The 24,431-nt window shown below is 39.5% G+C and overlaps 2 long non-coding RNA genes across 3 annotated transcripts in view; one reads left to right on the top strand and one right to left on the bottom strand.

Annotated features, from left to right (window-relative positions):
• The first annotated feature begins 3,049 nt into the window (after positions 1-3,049).
• Positions 3,050-24,431, top strand: part of LOC143681441 (uncharacterized) — a 21,921-nt gene continuing 539 nt past the window's right edge. Inside the window, exons 1-3 of the long non-coding RNA XR_013174611.1 lie at positions 3,050-3,189; positions 21,867-21,984; positions 22,636-22,710. This is a non-coding gene — a long non-coding RNA (uncharacterized LOC143681441). The remainder of the gene's footprint in view (positions 3,190-21,866; positions 21,985-22,635; positions 22,711-24,431) is intronic.
• LOC143681440 (uncharacterized) overlaps positions 22,496-24,431 on the bottom strand; it is a 13,990-nt gene continuing 12,054 nt past the window's right edge. For both annotated transcript variants that reach the window (XR_013174610.1, XR_013174609.1), the window contains exon 3: positions 22,496-23,852. This is a non-coding gene — a long non-coding RNA (uncharacterized LOC143681440). The remainder of the gene's footprint in view (positions 23,853-24,431) is intronic.

Below are 24,431 nucleotides of genomic sequence, written 5' to 3'. Positions count from 1 at the left end.
GGTAAGTAACTGAACTGTAAACTGTAGACACCGTTTTAGATGGCCAATTAGATTCATGAAGTTAGGATGAGCTTCTGACATGTATGAGGAAATGAACAACTGCTCTGCCTCAGCTGGCAATCCTAAAAGAAGACAGCGTCTGGATCAAAGTCAACATGCAATTTTAGCTTTTGTTAACATTTTGAATAAAAATAGTTGGCTGAACAACTACCTATTAAAATTATTGAAAACTGGTGATTACAAATAAGCCTCCTGGTTGAGTGGCAGTGGCGATCATTCAGAGTATGAAGAGGTTGGAAAGGGTTCCAGAAGTACTTTTCCCTTAAATTGAGTGGTGCAGACAAAAACAATTTGTTCTTCAAAGGGCGAGTATCCTTAAACTACTTCATCCACAGATGGAGGCTGCACAGATATGCATTAATTTACTTAACACTTCAGACGTTTGGGTTTTTCAAACTACAGCAAAGATGGGGCAAACGTTGTAACAAAACAGAGTTTAAAATTCATCGTTATTCCCTGTTCTTTTCATTCCTTTTTTTTTTGTCTGTTGGGTTTGGGTAGGGGTGGGTGGGTAGAATTCTCTACTCCCTGAGGATATTAATTATAGGGATTTTATTTTGTTTTGTTTTTGACACTTTCTTTGGACCTGGGTTCTCTGTGATACTTATTCAACAGTATAGTGTTTGCTTATTTGGATTCTCAGTTTGGAGAATTTGTTCAATTATCTGGTGATCCTTGGCTATCAATACTTTATATAAGACAAAGGCACTAAAAAGCTTATTCAGTGTCATAGGCTGGGCTTGTCAGGCGGAGGCCTTCACTGGAGATCCTTGTGTTGCAGTCTCCCAAGTTTTACCATTTGTGGAATGTTTTAACATTTGATTTATTTTGCAAAGGTTTTTTCACTCTCTTCCTGAGGGGAATAATCATGGCTGGCAGGTGGGGAAAAGGACAGGGAGCCTCTCCATTTGGTTTGCCGACTGTCAGTCAGCATCGCCATAGACATCCCAGTGCCTAATCTGTGTCTCACCCACAACTTCTGCCATGGGTGGTGTCCCTGAGCCCTGTGGCTTGTTCTTAACTTTTTCCTGAAACTTCTCCTCAAACGATAGTAGGATAGTCAGCTGGCAACTCGGCAGACCCAGGCTGGATTTTTGACAGTCTGACTGATCCTTATACAACTTTTAGACAATTCTTTGTGGGTCTGTTTATTTATTTTTTAATTTAGTAGAATTTAATGAGGGAACAAGATAAATGCATATACTCAACCTTCCATATTTACCCAGAGATTTTAAATATCCCATTTGCACATATATTAAAATGTAATATTGTAGGAGTTATTGAATATAATTTTTATATGACAGAGTACTAAAGGCCACTTTTCTCATAGCATTCATGTCACATTGTCTTCATGGAAAGCATTTTTCTTCATTTGCTGCTGCCACTTTACTTTTATCCTCCCAGTCCAGGTAACTATGTCTCCAAGAGATAAAGATCTTACAATTCAAATAAATGTATCTAGTTAAGGATTATCAGTGGTGGATTTAATACATACTATGTAGTACACAACACCACAAGTGAAGTAGTGATGTTGAAAAAAGTTACACATGCAAAAGCTGAATTTCTAAGATGTGCAATAGGGTAAGCACATGATAAATGACAGTGGTAAGCGCAATGAGCAGAATCTAGACTTCTAGGCTGAGGGAATCTCTCTGTAGAACAAACAATTTGCTTTCTTCATCAAAAATGTGAGTAAAATGAAAAGAAAGATGGACATGGGTTGCCCATAGATTTGAAAAGACTTAAAAGATAGAGTAATCACCTTGCATGGAAATTGAAAGCACACTGTAAAAGTAAATCATATGACTGCTGGGGAAATAAAGAAACTAACTGGATGTTTGATGATATTTAGAAATGATTGTGAGTATTTTAGGTGTGATAATGGTATTGTGATCATTTTTAAGAATCTTTATATAATTAAAAGTTTGTAATGAAGTAAATTATTAGTGAAATGACATGCCTTGGCTTTGCTTTACAAGAATCTGGATGGAGGAGTATAAGAGGTATACATGACATGAGATTAGGAACGTGTTGATAATTATTGAAGGTGGTTGGTAGGGTGCATTGGGTTCATTTTCTCATTTTCTACTTTTGTCTTGTTTGAAAATTTCCATAATAAGAAGTAAAAGAAAAAAACAAAAACAGAGAAAGAATCATTTAAAAGACTGTTTTGGCTCCTTTCAAAGATCAGTGTATCTGCTTCTGAAAAATTCAACTCAAAATGCAAAGCTCTTCACATCCAAAACAAGAAAGTGGCATTAAGGATGCTAGCCTGTAATTTGAAATGCAAAGTCCTGCATCTAAAGTTACAATATCTGCATTGAAATGTGCACTCTGATCAGCGCGAGTTTGAAATATTCATAAATAACCCTGGAATATTGTTTATTCTATTCCAGTGACCATTTTTGTTGTATAAAATATTCTGTTAAGTGGCCTACTATGTGTCTCATAGTCCAGTGTGTCTTTGACTATGGTCCACAGAATGCCACAGGGCTATAATGATCCCCAAAATGAATATGACTCTGATCCCAAAAGCGTATATTTTTATTTATTTTTATGGGAAAATAAGAATGAACTGTTCTTTTCAAACACAAAAGTTTCAGATTCTTAAAGAATAACTTGTGGACACACAGATTTTTATCTGAAATGCAAAGAAACAAAAAGGTAAATTCTCTCTTTGCAATATAACATGCTCCAAAGCAGTCACTAGAGGGCAGTCAAAATGCTAGGAACATAGTAAGGCGACTCAGAAGCTTAAATGCATGCTGTTTTGCAGGATTTTAAAGGCATTGTTTAGCAATTTTTTAAAAAAGGAAAGAACAAAAAGAGAAGAACATATCTTCTTGATTGCAGCAACGTAATATGAATGGGAAGCAGCAATAAAAATATTCGTAATCCTGAGAACGTATACTGTTACACATATCTGTGCTCGCAGCCATCTGCCTTCGGGATGACAGTTGTAGGACAGTGATTCAGCACATTTGAGGTAATGAGGTCAGTCCCCCAATACACTCTGTGATTTAGCCCTGTCTGCAAAACAGAAAAAGATCAAGGAGCTGGGCAACAACAACACAACAAAACACCAATCACTGGCATACAACCTATGGAACATTCGAAGCAGCTGTATTGGTAGGTCGTTTGCTGTCTCTGCTTGTGCATGTGTATTTAATATAAGCAACGTCTTTTTAGATTCTGAAGTCAGAATTATTACTGTCTTTTTAATTCCGACAGCTCCATCTAACCCACACTATTTGTGGGAGGTGAGGAAGAAATGACTCACATGATTGTTAAAATGCTTGTGAAAATGCAGATAAAATGGTGACAGACATTGGAAGCATTCAGCTCTTATTCTTTAAAAATCTTTCCAAAAAGAGAATTGGGTTGGAGGTGGAGAGGGCACAATCAAGAATAAGCTGTAAACATTATGTAGAATCTTAGACTTCAAAGCTGAAAAGTATCATAGGATCCTTGGCTTATAATACTTTGTATTATTTTCCTGTCTATTAGTTTTCTCTTAGCCATCTGAGAGTAGAAGAATCTGTGTACGGTAATATGACAAGCAAAAAGAATTTTTTTAATCAGCTACTGCTGATCTGACCATGGAAATGCGGCTATAGATATAACTTTTAGAAGTCAACACTGACCATGGAAATGCGGCTATAGATATAACTTTTAGAAGTCAACACTAACAGTTTGATTTCCTGAAGCAGAGCTTGGTCGGACACTGTCGTTACTCCTGTGGACTTCTTGCAGGAAAAAGCTCTTAGGCACTTCAGGCGTAGAAGATAATGTGAAATAATCACATCCTTGTCTCTTCATAGTAAGATGATTAGCCCTAACTTGTTAATAGTAAAAGGAGTAAATATGATACTTAGATGCAGGGCAATTTCTGCAATCATCAGTCTGAAACATTGCTGTGATTAATCTGTTGAACATATTTGCTTCTATTTCGGTCAGTAAATACATATTTTTCATATGAATGCATAGGAAAGCACATCATTTTGTCTAAGATAAGTCATCTTGTAACAGGTCTTCTGACCTCATTTTCTTCTAACCTCATCACCAGCAATTTCTGTGACTTTAGATTTGCCTTTCCTTTTCCTTCCATAAGAGAGATTTGCAAGGGAGCAACAGAATCAAACATGTCTAATATATTTGGCTACTTTTATTCACTGGGGTCATTCTACTTCCTATAAGAGACTTAAAAACCTGAATTAGCAACTCCTAAGATTCCAGAAGAAGACAGAAGTTACAGTGGTTCTGAACACCAAAGGTTTTTTGCATATCTGGTTCTACTACAGGCAAAAAATGGCCTCTACTATGTAACTTCCAGGACAGGTTGTACAATAAGTTAGTCTTGTGCAAGAATAAAACTTTAGATCTTAAAGTAGCTGCACATTTGAGATGCTTTGAAGTCCAGTTAAAATATGCACTAGAAGAGATGCTAGAGGTCCTCTCTGAAGCTTCCTTGGTCTTGCCAGAGAAGAGTTGTGCGCTCCCACAGTACTTAATTATACCCTTCCATCCTCTATTACAGTTGTCACATTCTCCTGAAAAGTCATGCAATGTCTCACACATCCCTCAATTGTAATTCAATAAATGTTTACTGAATGAACAAAACTGTACTGTAGGAAGTAAGCAAGATTGGGGCTCACCCAACACATTTCCCTGGAAACTTTGCTTCTAATGAAACTCAATCCTCCACCCAGATGCAATATCCATGGCTTCTCTGTACGACTTTCCACTTTGTTCGTAGGTGTTTATACTGCTCAGGCCACCCCTACCTAATATCCAGCTATTCACCTCTTTGCCTATGAGAGTCATCTTTGGGGGTTTCTGAACACTGGAGACAATATTAATTGATACTCTTCAGTAGGACATACTGACTGGGTCATGCCTAGGATATCTCTCACATTGGAAGTGCTCTGTACAAGGGAAGGAAGGAATGACCATATGGAAATGTATTAAGCTTTCCTTTCTTCACTATAGACAGAATTTAAAGACCAAATCTTCCAGGCTGCTATTGCAGACCACTCATTGTTCTACTCTGAGCCCTTCTGTGTCTCTTCCATCTTCTTCTTACCGAACAATACCATTTGCAAGGGCCAGGTAGCTTCCATAATGAGAGCTTGGTAAAGTTGAATATTTTAGGAAGATGTTGGGTTCTCTGATCTCTTATCTGATTTGTAGCAACGTTATCTTCCCAATCCACCTCTAGATTGTGGTGTTTGTGCAATCACCTGCATTTTAATTATTTTTTAATGTGCACTCTACCAGTAGCCCACTGTGCTCCTATACTCTGTCACAGCCTCCAGTGACTGATGCTGATGGAGGGATGAGCTAATATTAAGTGAAAGAGAAGAAAAATAATTAAACCCAATGCCAAGAAAAATGATGAAATAAAATGTTGTTTATGTTTTCATAGTTGGGAGGAAAACCTTAAATTTTATAGGATTAATTGCTTAACAAAACATTAGTACCAGAAAGGTCATGAAAGTAAATGTGGGTGTGCCTGTTATCAGTGTGATTTTTTCCTCCTCCCTCCATCCTTCCTTCCCCTCTCTCCCTGCTCCACCTCTCTCTCTCCCTTTTTCATGATTACCACATGGAAGCAGATAAAACAAAGAGGCTTTTATTTTTGGAAATAAGAAAAATGAGAGAAATGGGAAGGGGTCCAACATTCTGCAAAAATGGCAAACACATGACTGAATTGTTTTCAGTGTATGCTATAAGACCGTTATTTTGTGTGCCATGAAAAAAAAAATAATGTATTGGCAGTCACAGTTCTGGTATATCAACCAAGTATATTCCTATTTTAAGCTTCAACATACTTTCATATACTTAACTTCATTTCCATAACGCAGTATGTCAAAGTGTAATGATTTCCCAACTATAAGAATCTTTGAGGACTTTGCATATTCTTTAAGGCTGCCAAATTTTCTTTACTATTTTAGTTAGAATGATTTGACGAATAGAAACAGAGACTCACTGATGGCATCTGTGCCAGCAAGTAGTTACTCACAAACCATTTTTCCTTTTTCCCAAGTGTACTGCTGGACGACATGTCACAGTCACCTTTGCAGATAGATGCAGCCTTGTGACTGGTGCTGGTCACAGGAATATGGTTAGAAGTGATGACCTGGCCCACCACAGTTCCTTCTCTCTCTTTTGTTCCCCATCCACCTCCTGAATGGATAAATCTAAGGAACTAGAGAATGGTAGAGCCTCAGGATGGAAGGAGCCCAAGTTCCTTAATTACCGCTTGTAGAAAAGCTGCCCAGTAGAGCCACCCAACCAGGTTAATATGAATGACAAATAAATTATATTATGTCAAGTCACTGAAATTTTGAAGTTCTTTGTTATAGCAGTCAGCCAGTCCCAACTAATACATTAGTCTGAGAAAAATGGCTTTATTCTAATGAAATCCACAGACTTGATTGAGCTAGATGGGAAAACCAAACTGCTAGGAAGTGGTATAAATGTAGAAACCTACTGCATTTCTCTCTCTCTCCCTCTCTCCCTCTCTCCCTCTCTCCCTCTCTCCCTCTTCTCCCTCTCTCCCTCTCTCCCTCTCTCCCTCTCTCCCTCTCTCCCTCTCTCCCTCTCTCTCTCTCTCGGGGCTGTATGTTCCCTTTTAATTGCCTGTGATGATGCCTCATGAACTCAATACTACTTCACCCCTGATCTAGCCTGTGATTCTCTCCTTATGTCCTTTCAGTAAGTGCCTCTCTGTGACCACTTTGTCTCACTGTTTCTTAGTCGAACATACAGAGTATAATGATAGCAAACAAACTTCTATAATTTCCACAGTTTCCACATTAGCTTCTGATACAAACTGCAAAGACTGCAGTACTGATTATGAATAACTCAATCCTATTTAATTCTGACTCAAGTCAGAATTAAGCAAGCCAGACTCCACAGTTAAGGGCAATTCTCTGTGAGATTGTTCATCATGCATCAGTCACAAATTTAGGGCCCAAGCCACCGGCACTTCACAGCCTACAAATTCAGGATTTCCCATCACCTCCCTTGGGTTCAATAATTTGCTAGAACAACTCATAGAACTCAGTGAAAGCTTTATTCTAATGAAAAGATACAAACAAGAAGATAAAAGAAGAGACCCATAGGATGAGATCTGGGAAAGTCTCAAATGCAAGCTTCTATGTCGTCTCCACATGGAGTCAAAACATGTCACCCTCCCAACACAAGGATATATTTTACCAATCATGGAAGCTCACCCTCCTGGTTTTGAGTGTCCCAATTTTATCCACACAGGCATGATTGATAGAATCAATGTCCACATGGTTGAATTCAATCTTCAGAATCCCCTCCTCTCCCAGAGACTGAGGAGGTGATCTGATATGATGAAGTTCAAAGCCCCAATCACCAAAACACATGGTTAATCTTTCTGGTGAGACCAGCCCCCACCCTAAGCTATCAGGTATGATATTGAGCTATCAGGTATGGTCTTGGGCCCACCATCAAGAATAAAATACATACCTATCACAGGAACTTTCAAATATTCAGAGATTTCTTTCCCAAGAAATGAGGTAAAAGACCAGCCAAGTTTTTTGCTATTCTCTAGTGAATAAGAGAATCTAACTGACCCCTTTTGTCTTTTTGAATCATAAATCACAGACAGTCTATGTATTTGGTTGTCCTGGGTCCACTCTACCCAAGGTCATCGGAAGGAAGGGCAAAGGAGAGAGTAAATAGTGTGTCTCCCTGAGAACTGTCCCCTCAGTTGAAGCTATAGGTAGGCATGGCAGCCTAGAAAGGTCTATGATCAGGAAATGATCTGTGACTGATGGGTCTAAAATCGTTTAGATTTTCTTGTCTCCTTCTCAAAAAGATTCTGTGCCAGAATACATTAATGGACATATACAATATGATTAATTAAATCAAAATAGAAAATCAAGGCCATAAAAAAGTTTAAAAAATGCTAACCATTTGGCCAAAATGTTTATTTGATTGAGCATCAAATTAAATAGTCTTTAGCTTTCTAAATCCCAAGGCTAACAGGGAACTGAAATTGCTATATTTATATATATTAACAAATTATCAGTATAAGTCTTGCTGCCCCTTGACTTCTAGGGGTTTGGAAGTTTCTCTCCACCCAAACCACACACGTACACACAAGCACACACACCTGAGTATATCTAAAGCCCTCCTCAAGGTCTCTATGTGTCCTCATAGGCCTACCTTTTAGCAGTCATCTCTGCTTCCCTGTGCCTTCTGTGCTTACTGTGCTGCATGCATGTATCCAGATATCAAACTCAGTGCTTCCTCAATTCCTCCTCCTCATCCCAAAATTCCAATCACACAAAGAGCATTTGAGCACATAGAAGACTTTACTAAATGAATGATATGGGGGAAATGAAGGGATGGAGGAGAGTTTACATCTCTAATGAAAATAATGCCTACGTTTTAGTTTCCTAGGCTGCTTAAGTGAATACCATGCAATGGGTTTGCATAAAAAGCAGGAATTTATTCACTCACGTTTTGAGCCTGGGAAAATGCCCAAATCAAGGCATTAACAAGGCAATACTTTGTCCCCAAGGATTGTCGTGTTCTCGGACTGGTTGCCAGTGATCCTTGGCTCCTCTGTCACATGGCAAGGCACATGATGGCATGTGCTGCTCTCTTGCTTCTCTTCCTGGTTTTGTTGATTTCAGGTTCTTGCTTCTGTGGCTTCCTTTCTCTCCCTCTGCCTGAATTGCATTCTCTTTTATAAAAGACTCCAGTAAGAGGACCCAGACCCATCCTTACTGAGATGGAGCACACCTTAACTGAAGTAACCTCATCCTAAGGTCCTCCTTACGGTGGACCCACACCCACAGGAATGGATCAAATTTAAGAACATGTTTTTCTGGTGTACTTACAGCTTCAAGCCACCACATTCAATAAATATCATAGTCCTTAAAATTCCCTTTGTCCACATCATCAAAATGGCCTTTCAGCCAGCTCACCTTCTCCTCATCTTCTGAGCATCTTTATCTACCCCCAACTTCTCTATTCCTGCCACACACTCAATTACTGAAACAGAAACAACAAATCCTACCACACAGTATCCCCAGCCCAAGGAGAACAGTTCCTCATACCCACTCCACCACCACTGATGTCTTAGCATCCACACATCCATTTCCACCATGACCCACTAAGACAGCTACCAAACATGGAAAGATTCCTGAAAACAGCAGTTGAGTTTTGTTTTGTTTTGTTTTGTTTTACCTTGTTTCATGCAGCTCTCATTTTTTTCAGTCAAAATACAATTTTTTGTCCATACTTGTTAAACCACTAGAGAACCACCTTATAAATACAGTTCCAGAAACATCTCTGTACTACAGCGGTCTGACTCCTGTAATACACTTATTCAAGAATGTGTTTCAACTCATTCAGCCCAATTATGCAACACACATGGGGCTATTGGGTTACAGAACCCTCAAATCAGAATACTCAGACACCTTTGTAAGATGCTTTCTGGGATGCCAAAGGGACGCTGCCCACACGGCTGTGAATGGTTCTCTACCATGTAGTTATCCACCTACCTCTACCTTCCTCCCTGCTCAGAGGGGAAGGAAGCAGCTTGATCATGTCTTGGCAATCTGATCTAAGAAAGCAAGTGTATCTGCCATGATAGGCAACCTATTTGAGGTAATCACTGGTTAAGGAAGACCATCAAGAGTGATACAAACGGGGCCTTTTTTTTCCCCTCCCCTCCTAGTAGTATGTACATTTGACATGCTTTTTGGCTCAGAGGTGAGAAGAGACTTTTGTTCAAAAGAGGCAATTGTTCTTATTGAATGCAAAGACAAGAGATAATGAGAGACAAGAAAACTTAAATAATAAAACATGTCAGAAAAACCTTGATAGTATCAGATAGGTTATCTACTTCAAGTTGTTCTTAGCATAGAACAGTTATTCTCAAAGTGTGTACCGTGACCAGCAGCAGTAGAAATTGTTAGAAATGCCAATTGTCAGATCTGACCCAGACCTACAGAACTCTCAGGGTAAGGGCCAGTAACCTGTGTTTTAATGAACCATCCAGGTGATTACGATGCAGGAAATTTGAGACCCTGGCCTAGAAGAGCCATGATGGGCAGAATTCTCTAGCTCAATTTCATAGGCTATGCATTGGATTTTTTAAATGAAATTAATTACCTAATGCAACCAAGATCATACAATGCCTCCAAATGGCAACCAAAACAATGTCTGCAGGGACCTCATATGCTTGTGTTGACTTTCGTTTCATGAAGGCTGGAAGAAAGGGCAAACAAAATTTGAATTTAGGATAAATTTGCATTTAAGAGAAAAGAGAGGGATGGAGAAGAGAGAAAGATAGAAAGAGAGACCAGCCTCTGAGTATCTCTTTCTCAACCCAGTAGTTAACTATGATTCAAAGGATGTTAATTCTTCCTCACATCTCAAATTTGCTCCTTTGCCCAAGGGTCTTCTCTTGGAGATGAGCAGGTAAGGAGGTCTAGAGTGTAACTGAAAATGTCCATCTCATAATCCCTTTAGAGACCCAGGGCCCAAGCCTCGCCTCCATATTGAGAATAAGTTACTGCATGAACCCACCTACAATGACTGGGACAGAAATTAAAGCATCAAATATCCTCGGGAGTGGGGGTGGTGGTAGAAGAATGTATAGATGGTATTGATTATAAACAAAGCACTAAAATTTTCCTCCCCTGATCACTGTTGATAACAAAACTTCAAACCCCTGTGCCACGAGATTTTGCTACTCACACCCTTGTCCTAAACCTTTATAAGCCCTTACATTACCCCATCTCCTTTGTGGGACATTAACTTCCATTTCCCATAGCCGGCTTCCACCATAGGAGATCCTCTCCTGCTCATAAATCCTAATTAAAATTCATATCTAACTTCATGCCTGACGTGTCCTTTGATCTTCAGGCTGCTCTGACTCATGTCCACCAAGAGCTGGGTTGGAACAATTGGTGAGCCAGCCAGGATGCCAAAGACCCGTGCCACAGCAAGTATGGGTTTTAGGAAAGGAGAATCCATGGGGGAAATCACAAGTTGGCCTCCAGCATCTATCTGGAGAGCGATGGCTACTCTCCTAGTGTTAGTACTCCTGCAGCAGGACAGTTAGGATTTCATAAGAAAAAGGAAACCCATCAGGCCACTGCAGCTGTCCATGGCCCGTTAGCTGCTGCACATTTGGCCACGGATGAGGCCCTGGCTGTTAAAGCTGCGGTTTGCCACCTAAAAGAAGAACTTAAGTTAGAAAGGGACTTGTTTACAGTCCAAACAGATCTGAAGTATGCATTGAATGAGAGGCTACACCATGTAGATGAAAGTTTGGAAATACCAGCAAACCGATATGTTGGAATAAGAAGGTGGATGCTGCCCAAGGGGCAAGTGCGGTGTATGCTGATTTCCCCTGGCTGGGACCATAAAATATGGGATCCTGTTGTTCAGAAGATGATGAGCTCCAGTCTGATTTGGATATTGAAAATGAGGAAAGAAAGCTTGTTCATCCTCTGGTCCAACAAAAATTTAAGTCAGAATATATTCAGCACCCTCACCCCCCAGTGGGTGCCAGTGATGTTGAGGGTGCTGCTGCCACTGTGGCTGCCCCAGCACCCATTCCTGACCAAAAGATTTTACTTACCATGCAGGACTACACAGCTGCTGAATTACATGAAATCGGGAATCAATACGGACAAAAGCCTAAAGATAGCTTGCCAAATTGGCTCCTATATCTTTGGGACACTGGTGCTTAAAGAGTGTTACTTTTAGCAAGGGAAACAAGCAAATTAGCCTCTTTACTACAAAGAATTAGCATTCAAGTATGTCATTATCACTTTGTTTAAATTTAACTAATGTTTTCTTTAGTATTCCCCTTACATAAAGCCAGTCACCTTGCTTTTACCTTCACCTGGGAAAAAGAACAAAGGACTTTCACTGTTCTCTCACAAGGCTATTGATACAGCCCAACCATCTGCCACAGTCTCATGGCAAAGGATTTGGCTAAGTGGAAAAGTCTATTTCACTATATTGCTGATATCATGTTAACCAGCAGCTCTCTTTCAGAACTAAAAGAAGTCTCAGGCTCACTGTTATCTCACCTTGAGAGTCAGGGATGGGCAATTAATCATGACAAACTGCAATGCCTTGGCCACCCTGTCAACTTCTTAAGTGTTTTATGTTGAGTAAGACAAAAATTATTCCTTCTGCCATAATTAATAATATAAAATGTTTTCCAATGTACATATGCCAAAATAACTAATGGTTTTCTTGGAGTTGTTGGGGTATTGGAAACCTTTTATACCTCACTTAGCCCAAATGTTAAAAGCTTTTATATGCTAATTAGCAAATGGGAGGCTCTCCAGAAGGCTGCTTTTCAAAAGGCAAACAGGGAAATAGCACAGGCACAGCACTGGGGTGGAAGTAGGGGTAGAGCCAGACCTACCACGTTAATTGGATGTAGCCAGCATTGTTACTGGCTTTGGGTGAGGTCTGTGGCACAGGCAACATTCTAAATGAATGCACTCCTGCCTTTTGGTGACAATTATGGAAAGGGGCAGAACTGAGATACAGCCCCCTGGAAAAGTAATTGTATGCTGCATATAATGCTTTATTGCAAGCAGAGGGACTGATGCAAAGATGCCCAGTCACGTTAAAAACAGCCATCCCTAGTCAGGGGTGGATAACAGACATGGCTCCAAAGCCACGCTCTGGCAGTATACAACTGAGTATGCTGACCAAATGTGAAGTCTATCTGCTACAGCACAGCATTTTCAATAACAGCCCTCTGAGCGCAGAAATGCACAAGATTCTCAGACCAGTGACCTATATAGATGATCCAACAGCGAAAGGCACTGCACCTGAAATAGCTGTTAAAATACCACTATAAAAGGCACAGGTATCACTCCCCAATCTGCTTGGTACACTGATGGGTCTGCTAGCCAGCAGCCTTCCACATGGACAGCTGTGGCAGAACAACCCAGTACTGACACTATCTGTTGAGAGACTGGCACCATGCAAAGCAGTCAATGGACTGAGTTAACAACAGTATGGATAATAATAGTGCATGAGCCAGGAGATGCGCTACCTGTATCAATAGCTGGGCTGTCTACAAAGGCCTTGCAACCTGGATGGCAACCATGAAGCAGGAACAATAGACAGTCATATGTTGGCCTCTCTGCAGACAGGAATTGTGAAAAGACATCTGGGACATCTGCCAATGACAAAAGTTCAGCTGCCCATCATGCCCCAGCAGCCAATGGACATCACTAGAGAGAGGGTCCTTCGTGCTCCTGCATTGATCACATAAGCTACCACACCTGATGAAGCACATCAGCCAGTCACAAATCCTAGCAACCTGGTAACAAGTAGATTACATCAGTCCTCTTCTGCTCTTGGAGGGGTCTAAGTATGCTTTTACTGCTATAGACATAGCTACAGGACTGTTGTTAGCTTTCCTGGTGGGAAAGGCAAACCAGGGGGTCACTGAGTAAGTGAGCACTCTATATGGTGTGCCTACACAGAGAGACAGTGATCAGAGGACCCCTTTCACTGGACAGATAGCCCAATCATGGGCCATGGATCAGGACATCATGAGGATGTTCCATCTGCCCTGCAATTTCACAGGTGCAGGCCTTATTGAAAGAATGAATGGTTTGTTAAAGGAATAGCTAAAAGAGGGTAAGAGGTTCTTGCAACAGTGGACTGAGAAACTCTATAAAGCCTTAATTCACTTGAATGAAACACCTGCTGGCTGTGACCCCAGCCCCTATTGAAATGCTAATGTCAGGAGCATTGCAGGCTCCAGAGGATACAAATTAAAGGGCCAGATTCTTAACAGCCTAAAAGGGAGAATAATAATTTGCTGTTGCCTTAGCCTCAGATTGTACAAACGAGAAAATGTGGTCCTTTGGCCTTAGTGCTGGCAGATGCAGCCACACTGGTTGGGAATCTTAAGTCTATGGAGAATGGGAGTCACCAAAATGTCATAGTCTAACATGAAAAAATGTCTATTAAAATGTTTATCTGGGGGCCTCCTATTCCCACGGGAACCTGATGTATAACTATTGTGGACCCTTTTTATGTCTAGACTAACAATTAATGTCACGGTAGAGGACTCTCAACATTTGCAGGGGGAGAATACCTGATATTTAAAACCTCCCCAGAATGTTCCTTTGCCTGGTACCTTGTTGTCAGCCATTGGAACACTAGCATGTATATTATTAGATCAGCAGGAATATCCTTTATTGTTCTCCAAAAACATCTTTCTTTTCATCCGTAGCACTCTAGTAAACACCTTCCTACAGTAGGCTTCAGCAGTAACTCATGCCCACAATTGAATCCAAGGTTGGGTTTGCATGGACTTGCCATCTTCATGCACTACCAGCCTTCTTTGGACCTCTGCATATTGGACTGTGTGAAATATCCTGCTTGGCTGGCAGAATTGAGCACATTGGAACATCTGAACATTGTACATGAGGACAGCCCTATGTCTCTGTTATCTTGTGTATCTCTTTACCCCGTACTCCTAGTAATTGGGAAATGGTTTAATTCCCTTTTTTGGCCAAAGCAGCATCTCTCTGTAGGGTTACATTCTCTGCGTGGGAGGACAGGTAGTGTTCTGTTGTCTCTTATGTTATGGAATGTAGATGCGATGTCTATCCTATGGTCAACAAAGTCTGCTGCGTGCAGGTAGAGTGTGGAGACCCAAGCCTGACCCCCTCCTCTAATTGAGAATAAGTTACTGCATGTACCCACCTACAATGACAGGGACAGAAATTAAACCATCAAATCTCCTCAAGGGTGGGGGTGGAGGTAGAAGAAGTATAGATGGTAACAATTATAAACAAAACATTAAAACTCCCCTTCCTTGATCACTGTTGATAACAAAACTCCAAACCCTCGTGTCAGGAGACCCTGCTGCTCACACCCTTGTCCTAAATCCTTATAAGCCCTTGCACTACCCCTGACCCCTCTGAGGAACATTAATTTCCATTTTCCACAGCAGGTTGCCACCATGGAAGATTCTCTTCTATTTGTAAGTCCTAATTAAAGTCACGCCTAACCTTGTGCCTAATATGTCCTTCTGCCTTTGGGCGGTCCTGACCCAAGTTCCCCAGGAGGTGGGTTGGAGCAATCCCATCCATTTGCCCACCTGCTCCCATCCACCTTCCTGCCCACCCCACCTGACCCTGGAAAGAAGCAGGAGTTTTCTCTCCTGGGTGAACTGTAAAGGTGGGTGGTTCCCATCTAACCCCCTTTACAAAGAGGCAGTCTATACATCTCCTTTGATAATGTGCCTAAACTCCTGTCATCGAGAGTCCTCCCTTTTACATTTGTATTCAGCTTCAATTTAATTCACGGGACTGTTTACTGAGGGCAAAAACAAACTTCTCACCAGACACCCTGAAGCCTCAACACTTGTCAAGGCAGCCATTGAACTGGCTCTTTTTTTGTTTGTTTGTTTGCTTCCCAATTTTTCTCAGGCAAGCAGGACCCTGGGCCCTGAGCCTTTAAGGGCTTCTAGTTGTTGAAACCAGGAACCAGAGCTAGGAATGAAGTTGAATTGTCCAGAGGGCTGAGTGAGGAGCCAAAGGGAGTCCCCAGGTAGGAAAAAAGCTGACTCCAAAGCCTCCAAAGCTAAACAGGCAGTGTGACCCAAGTGTGAGTTGAAAAGTCCTGGGAATCAGGAAGGGCCTAGGAAACCACATTTAGGATATTTAACAGGTAGAATTTAGGTTTGGGGATGAGGATGTGGGTAGGGTGTGGAGCAAGGAACAGATTTATTGAGAGTAGAGAATTGGGCCTATCAAGTAAGCAAATAGTGTGATATCTGGTTGAAAACTCACATGACCTGATAGAACCAAGAACTAGGACAGTTCTGAAAACCAAAAAAGCAATCCTGAATACTGAATTTTTGTAAGAAGGAATGTGCAGTTCCCATCATCCATAAAGTGCCAGACTAATGTGTGATTACCATCGCAGAGCTACTACGATTACTCATTCAAAAACCCTTCAGTAAGCACAAACTACGTGCCAGAAAACCACAAGAAGGATCTATCTACCTTAGTTGGTCACTAAATAAAAGTGGTAGATAGCACTTATTCAAAGAGTAGAGACCTGAAAGGCAAGATAGCTTGATAAGACAATAACTAAAGGGCAGGGTAGTGAGAAAGAAACCAGGTATGGAAGAGGAATTGGGGTGGAGGGAGACCAGGAGAAGTAGGTAGGAGGCAGGGCTTGTAGACTCTCCCTGAGGTAACAGAGGCTTTGATTCTGCCAGGGATAGGAAGGAAATTGTAATGAGCACCAATTGATATCTGACAACTTCCAACTTTCTCTTCATTACCCAGCTTCTTTTATCCGTCTTCATACATCTATTTTCTAACTACTAAATTATCATTTCACTTACTTAGATCTCTTTACAGGAAGGTTATTTCCTGGTTTTGTGTAGATAATTTGAATTTTAGTCCCCTGGGTTGGATAAAATACTTTAATAAAAGTCAACCAGGGGTGGGCCACGGTGGCTCAGTGGCAGAGTTCTCACCTGCCATGCCAGAGACCCAGGTTCAACCCCTGGTGCCTGCCCATGCAAGAAAAAAAAAGGTTGATGGGGGGAGCATTAAATCATACTTCCCCAGGTCACGCTACACATTTATACCCCAAGGCCACATTATCTGGTGGAATCTTGAAAGGACTGTCACACCAAACAAGTAATAGCAAACATCTGGATTCTTTTGAATGATTTTCATTCATTACTTTTAGTAAAATACAAGAAAAAAAATTCTGTCCCTATTTTTGTGATTCCCTAGAGTTGGTTGCAACCAAACAAGATTGAGCAATCTATTTCTTTGAAGGAAACGCCCATCTTTCTTGGAAGATTAAGGCACATTCTTTCCTAGAAGAGAAGGGAAGGACTAAGTGGCCTCTGGCAGAATTTTAAGACCTAAGTGTCAATGGAAATGACATTTCACAATGATGAGGTGGTGTGGCAGTGAAAATTGTATCACCCAATGTTTTTCCTCCAAAAGATTCACAGTCTCTTTGCATATACATCATTTGCTGTGGGATACTCAGGTTAGCAATAGTTTCAATTACAGAGGCAGGTAAATTACTTTGCTCAAGACTTCATAGAGGCTATTGTAGGCTAAGAACTGGTGTTTTGTTTAAGAGATAAATGGATGGAGGCTGGAATCCTGGTTTTTTTCCTTTGAGTCATAGGGCAGACTAGGTAATTCTGCCCCTTGGTTTTTAACTGTAAAATGGGTGTAGGGTGACTGGACAAGTGTCACTTCTCTTTCATCTCTTTGGCTCATTTTATTCCATCAGGAAGGTCAGGATGGGTTCTTTTGGTTTCTCTCCTCACTCTTGGTGGAGAGGGGTCATTTAGCATTATATTGAGAACTTCTCTGACCTTCCAATCTAAACTCAAAGTGATTTTCTATCACTTGGCCCTGATTTTTTTTTCATAGAATTTGTCATTATCTGAAGTTATCTTTTTAAAAAAATTTCATTGGTTCACTTATTAGGCATCTGTGTCCCCCCATACACATGTGCATTAAATATGAGCGCCCAGTTTGGCCCCTTGTTCGCTGCACAGTACATTACCTAGCACGTGAAAGTCAATAAGTAAATGAATAAAAAGTGATGCATCAAAGGTATGCTATGCTATGAGAAGGGATCAATACTTTTTTTTGGCAGTGGGGGTGGAAATCGAACCAAGGTCTCCCACATGACAGGTGTGAGTATACTAACTTTTTTTGTCTTATGGGTGCCTCCCAAGAACAGGAGATCCAGGGCAAACAAAGCTTACAAGCGTAGGTAAAAGTCATGCACAGCGATCTAAAGCCAGGGCTGAGGGGAGGCAGTGGAGGGTGTGGGGAAAATGAAAATGGTATGGAATGAGACCAAGGGAGGAAGGGCTTTGTGAGCCCCTGCTGACAGCAAATGTGACCTCAACTGGAACATAACCAAGGGAGCACTGGAGAAACAACTGCTTCTACCTTTGTACCCCAGGGATATTCCTGATAGACATGAGCAAGCCTGGGGCCATTCTTGTTGAACTTCCTAGCCATCTGATTGTAACAAGGAGTCACAACTGTAATACTTATCTCTAGCCAACAATGTTTATGAGTATTAAAATGGATAAATGTATATAATTCCCTTAGCATTCCGATACATATAGAATAAATAGTAGCCTCAAATCTTTGTATCCACCCTCACCCAAGCATCTTCCTTCTCTCCTCATAATTCCCATTAGCATTCAGACATGTTCTCGATGCTCCACCTCGTAAACAACCTCCTTATCTCTGCATCTGACCCCCCTTACCACCCTACCCCTCTGCTCCCCTTCATAACCAAGCTTCTCAAAATAATTTTGAATCTACTTCCTCACTACCTTTTCCATTACCCTCATCCACTGGTCAGCCAACCATGATCTTGTTACTGCAACTGCTCTTGCTAAGATCACTAATGGACTCCATATTGCCAAGGCCAAGGAGAACAGGCAACTCTTTCTTTCTTTCTTTCCTTTCAGTAGCATTCAACTTAGTTGAGCACTCCCTTCTTGTTTGCATATCAAGAATGTTTGCAGGTTTGCTTGTTGTTTACAATAAAAATGTTTTTTAAAAAATGTTTGCAGGGGAACAAGTGTCATCATTAAGTCATCATTAAGTGGGGCTCACATTAGAAAATAAAGCATTTTCAAGTATCTTCCCTTACTGCCCAAATGAACATTTAAAAATATGTTCAATAATAAAAGGACATTAAGCAAGCATGTTTAGTGAAAGCTGTCATGTGCTTAATCTCTCAAAAATAGATTTTCGAAGACGAACTTTTTTTCCTCAATTTGCCATCCATATTTGTAATTGTGAGACATAGCTAAGATGTAACTAAAATGTAACTCTATTTTACCTGAATTCAAAGCCACTGAGATATTTGGAAGCTGACAGCCTACAACAGAGATATCTATACAGAAGCAAAATGCTGTTGATGACATTTTCATCTGCTAAGCAGCAGAGACATAGATTTGAGAGAAACTGCAATTATTCCCTCTAAAACTAGGCACAGAGACAAACATGAAGATGCAGTTGAAGTAATTAAAATTTTTTAAAATGTTTTTTTAATTTTAATTCTTTTTTTAATGTTTCTGTTGAAACATTGGCTAGAAATATTGTACAACAAGATAAAACTGATATTATACCCTTTGTCTTTAAAAGAAAATCTGTTCTGTCAGGGAAGAAACTTCACATTGTTTAGTAATATTACAATTACCTTCCTGCAGGTCAAATGTCATTTCACTAGATGAAACTTATACCATTTCATCCACCTTCCCTATCAATCACCAAACTTACGTGGAATTTCTTCATGAACACACAGTGGGGCAACTTTTAGAATTCCTATAATAGAGAAACTGTAAAAAAAAACCTCCCTGGTTGTTACTAAGTTTGAAAAGTGACTGCTACTTACCAAATTCACCCAGGTAGGAATAGAAATAGAGAAGGAATCTTTGTCTTCTAATTTTCCCAGAAATTAAATGACATCGACTCACAATGGATATGTATAAACTACAGAAACACGAGAGTGCAATTCCAGGTGGATTCTAGATTGAATCTGGGTCTATCTTATACAGCATACACAGAGGTTTCTTGTTCAGGCTTCATCTTAGTCTAGTCACTTGAAGTATGTAGTCCCCCAAATTACGTCATTAAAAGTGTGATATGGAAGATGCCTTAGAGATCATCTTAGACCAATTCCTCATTTTACATCAGGTCAAGCTGCAGAATTTTCCCATTGTATCACATAGCCAGTGGCCTTAAATCATTTTTGAGGTTAAGAGGGAAATTAGTTAATTAATAACATCCTATGTCTTACTGAAAGGAGGATTCTAGAATAATATTATGGTTTTCAGGGAAACTTATTAGGAAGCTGTCATTTCATATTTTCATGCTGCAGAAACTGGATATCATGAATTTGTGCTAACTTAAAGAAACAGAAACTTTTTATCTTGTGATTGCTATTAAAGTGGTTGAGCTTATTAAAGGTCAGCTCTTGCCTGATTGAATGTTTCTTGAAAGAGACACATTCACCAGGGAATCCACTCTTCCTGTAATACACACAATTACCTTTTTTTTTTTTTTTTTACATGGGCAGCACCAGGAATCGAACCCGGGTCCTTGGGCATGGCAGGCAAGCACTCTTAGCTGCTGAGTCACTGTGGCCCGCTCCACAATTACCTTCTTGAAAGTTGAGTGCTGTTTCATTACATGACAATTATACTGCCCTCCTCACACCCACCTTTCCTCCAATCACTACCTTAAATGTTGCTTCTAATGTGATTTCATCACAAAGGCTTGGAAGAACACCTTTTAGATTTCATACCGTATAGAAATTGTAGTAAAACATCCTGCTGTTGCTATAAATTTGTGCCACTGAAAGGTGATAACCTTGTCATCTGTTTAAAAATACTGTGCTCAGTCTCTCAAACATCATGGCATAAAAAGCAACACAAACAATGCATAAACTTTCATGATAAATTAGTGATTTTTTGACTCATAATGTATAAATATATAATTTGTGACAAGAATTACATAAAGATGATGGGATGGGGGTATAGGAACATAGTTTGTGTATGTTATTGAAGTTAAGTTGGTAACAAAACAAACGAAATTGTTATAGATTTAAGATGTAACATTTAAGCCCCATGGCAACTACAAAGAAAATATTGGAGAAAATGCAATCTCAAAGAGACAGAAATTAGAGAACAGGTTGACAGAGTGGGGCAGGGGGGATGGGAAATTAATGCATACTGAGTGTAGGGAATCTACTTGGGGAGATAGGAAAGTTTGGAGAATGATGGTGGCAAGTGTAGCCAACATTGTAATATGATTAACTCCACTGAATGGTATTCTTGGTAGTGGTTGAGATGGGAAAGTTTATGATATATATGTGTTTTTTTATGTGTACCTATAATAAGAAAGAGAGAGAGAGAGAGAAAGGGAGGGAGAGAGGGAAAGAGAAAGAAAGGAAGGAAGAAAGGAAGGAAGGGAGGGAGGAAAGGAGGAAGGGAGGGAGGGAGAAAGCAACTAAAGAGACAATTAAATTAAATTCAATACATGATCTTGAATGGGCTCTAACAAGTGAAGACGAAAGGCTATAATAGGAATATATGAAAGAATTGGACTATAGGATATATGAAAAGAATTAAAATAAAGACTGTGAGCTTTATATCAGTGGTACATTTCTTTAATTTGATAACTGCACTTAAGTTGGTTAGATGAGTGAATATCCTTGTTCTTAAGAAGTGTACATGACTATAACAAGTGTTCAGGGAGCATCATGCATCCAACCTACACTCAAATGTCCAGAAAATGGATGGATAGAACATAAACAATAGATAGAGAGATAGAGAGACAGATAGATAATAGAATGATACAGCAAATGTGGCAAAATGTTCAAATTGGTAGATCTGGGTACCTGGGGGTGAGGGGAGGTAGAGGCATGTTGGAGTTCTCTATATATGGTTTGTATTATTTTTGTAACTTTCCTGTATGTTTGAAAGTATTTCAAAATAAAAAGTTATAAGAATCTAAGCCAAAGGGGAATAAAAGATAATTCACTCACCTTGCATCTCTAATAAAGGCTTCAGTCATTGCTGAGCAAACAGGTATTTCTTGCTTTAAATGAGGTTAAAAAAAAAACCTTTCTACAATTCTAAACTTATAAAATCAATATATTAGGAAAATTATTATTTGTATTTTAAAAGAATTCTTTCTTTTTTATATGGGTTCATTGAGCCTCTATTTTGCCTACAGAATCTTCTATGAGTGCATTTCATTAAAAGAACACCAGAAGCAAAGGAGTCTGGGAAATGAGGTTCCCAGATACAGAGCAGAGCATAAAAGCATATGGAAATAAATGCTGATGGTGCTTGTGCGTATATATATATATGTATATAAATATTTAAAAGTCCAAAACCTAAATTTCCATTCTTATTCACATATGTGCATATGTAAATATTCATGTGATCATATTTACACATTTTCAGGTGATATATATTTATACATTTACATTACAAAAATATATCAGGTAGACAGAGTGATCATCTATAGGCTCTTCCACAGAGATGGCCATTATGCTGCTTCCTGAAAGTTCACCCCTGCTTTGCTCATGCATCCTCTTCATAATGTTTTTAAAATTATTCAGCAATGCATAGTTCAAACAAGCAAGCAAGGAAACCAAGCACACATAACAGTTAAGCCTGGAGACTCAATTTTCCATTTAAGAATTAGGTGAAGAATGCTTTTTTCCTCTAAGAATTTGTCTAGGGCAGCCAGCTGGCTTCTGTTTGATAAGCCAGTTTCAGCATGTACTCTTGGATTTGCATTTGAGTAGTCTGTTTGGCAACATTACTTAAATATCCACCCTAAAGGGAAACAAAGAGAAACCACAGTCATTTCCCAGGATGGACATGCATCTAGTTAGTATCCTGAGTACTTATTACGCAGCAGAAACTTAATATACATTTATATTACATCACTAAAATAAATCTGTGAAGTAAATATTATTATCCCTGTTCTACAGATAAAAGGAAGATTTAGCATCTTGCAAGATCCGAACTGCAATCTCACTGCTGTTGATGTAGAAACACATAGAAAGGTAAAATATCCACGCGTTCACTGGAGTTATCTAAGTGCTGAAAAGTTGCAGAGGCAAGCAGAGGTGGGAGTTGGATAAAGACAGGTATAATTAAAACCAAAACTTACTGAAGCAGGTAAGTTGCCCAGATTCTTTTTAAAAGTCAACAACATAACATTTCAATGAAACTCTTGTTGCACTGATGATTAATTATACTTAAAACAAGATGTCTCGATTAGCATTCATTTGTGCTTTTCAACAGGCCCATTTTCTTTAAACAACGTAGTATTATGTATTAAATTTCTTGACACCATAGACAGTAAAAGCTCCAATTTAATTAAGGTCCTATGACTATATAATCACTTCCAAGGAAACTTTGATGTCTAAGGAGCATTTTAAATTAACAAAGAACTAATGTGATAAGATAAAAAAAAGCCCATAGGATTCAGCTACCATGGAAAGAAAGTTCTGCTTGCATGTCATGGATGCTTACACTTCCAAGCTCCTGCCATTCACAGAGTTTATGGAATGGCCACGATGAGTCACTGATTAAATTTTCCTTCCTGTTTTGCCATACTGAGAGTGAACCCAGACAAAACAAAGAGGAGATTGAACAATAATCTGGTAAATAAGACAACTAATTTAGAAAATGTAGGCCGAAGTCATTTTCTCATAAGCAGAAATTTTGTCTTGCATCAGTTGCCCTCTTCATGTCAGCTGTATGCTTTCATATTTTGAAGACATATAAATATCAAACATGGGGCCTTGCCTTGCAAATAAGTTTCAAAGATGAAAAAAAAAAAAAAGAGAGAGAGAAAGGCTATTTTAAAAACAAATTTTAGTTTCCTGCCTGGAAATTACAGCAATCAAAGAAAAGATAAGTTTTTTTAGGATGAAACTTTTGGAGTCTTTGATTCAGCTTGTGCAAGCAATAGCGTATTATCCAAATTTGAAAAGACTTAGCCCACCTCTCTCCAGTGGGAATGGTATTACATATTAGTGGGTTATTGTCATTCAGAAGTTCAAATCCTAAACAAATTAATAACCTTGTGTTGCCAATACATCATCTACCTGCTTCCGAATTTCACCATAGGGCTTCAGCAGAACTCTTAGCCACAGCCGTCTTCCATTGTCCCTCCAATTCATCAAAATACTCTTCATTTCTGAAATTAAAAACTTGATCTAAATTATCTGTAAAGTTCTCTTCAGCACTCATTATTAATTTTCAATATGGGTTTGACAAAAAGTACTTTAGTTGGCCAAAATAATAAATACAAGCAAGTAAGAAAAAAGCATTAGGGTTGGGTATTTTGGTGTCATGTGAATACAGTTTTAAAGACTGAATAGTCATCTACAACAAGATTATGGATTTTATTGTATACCAACAACTACCAAGCTTGCTTCCAAGTGGAATAAAACATGTTTTAGCTAAGGGTGGTAAGTAGATGCAGATCTTATGACACAAAAGTCTGGTTCTCAGTCATCTTCCCACCCTGGCTCCAGCCACTATTATAAGTATATTTAACATGACCCCGACCCAGCCCCGGACACAAAAATTTTTAGTGCTCTTGAAATGAGGAAATTCCAACTCTATTTTGAGCAAATAAGACTCTTCCCAAAACTGTGATCTAAGTCAACTCAAGTTGGGCAAACAAAAGAAAGAGGAGGTAACCACAGGACCTTATCATTAATCTAGTTATACCTTTTCCTGAAAAACTATACTAAAAGCTCCCTGAGTCAGC

The sequence above is a fragment of the Tamandua tetradactyla genome, chromosome 4 (genome assembly GCF_023851605.1).
Source record: "Tamandua tetradactyla isolate mTamTet1 chromosome 4, mTamTet1.pri, whole genome shotgun sequence".
Classification (NCBI taxonomy): domain Eukaryota; kingdom Metazoa; phylum Chordata; class Mammalia; order Pilosa; family Myrmecophagidae; genus Tamandua; species Tamandua tetradactyla.
This window is presented reverse-complemented; position numbering and strand designations above follow the sequence as displayed.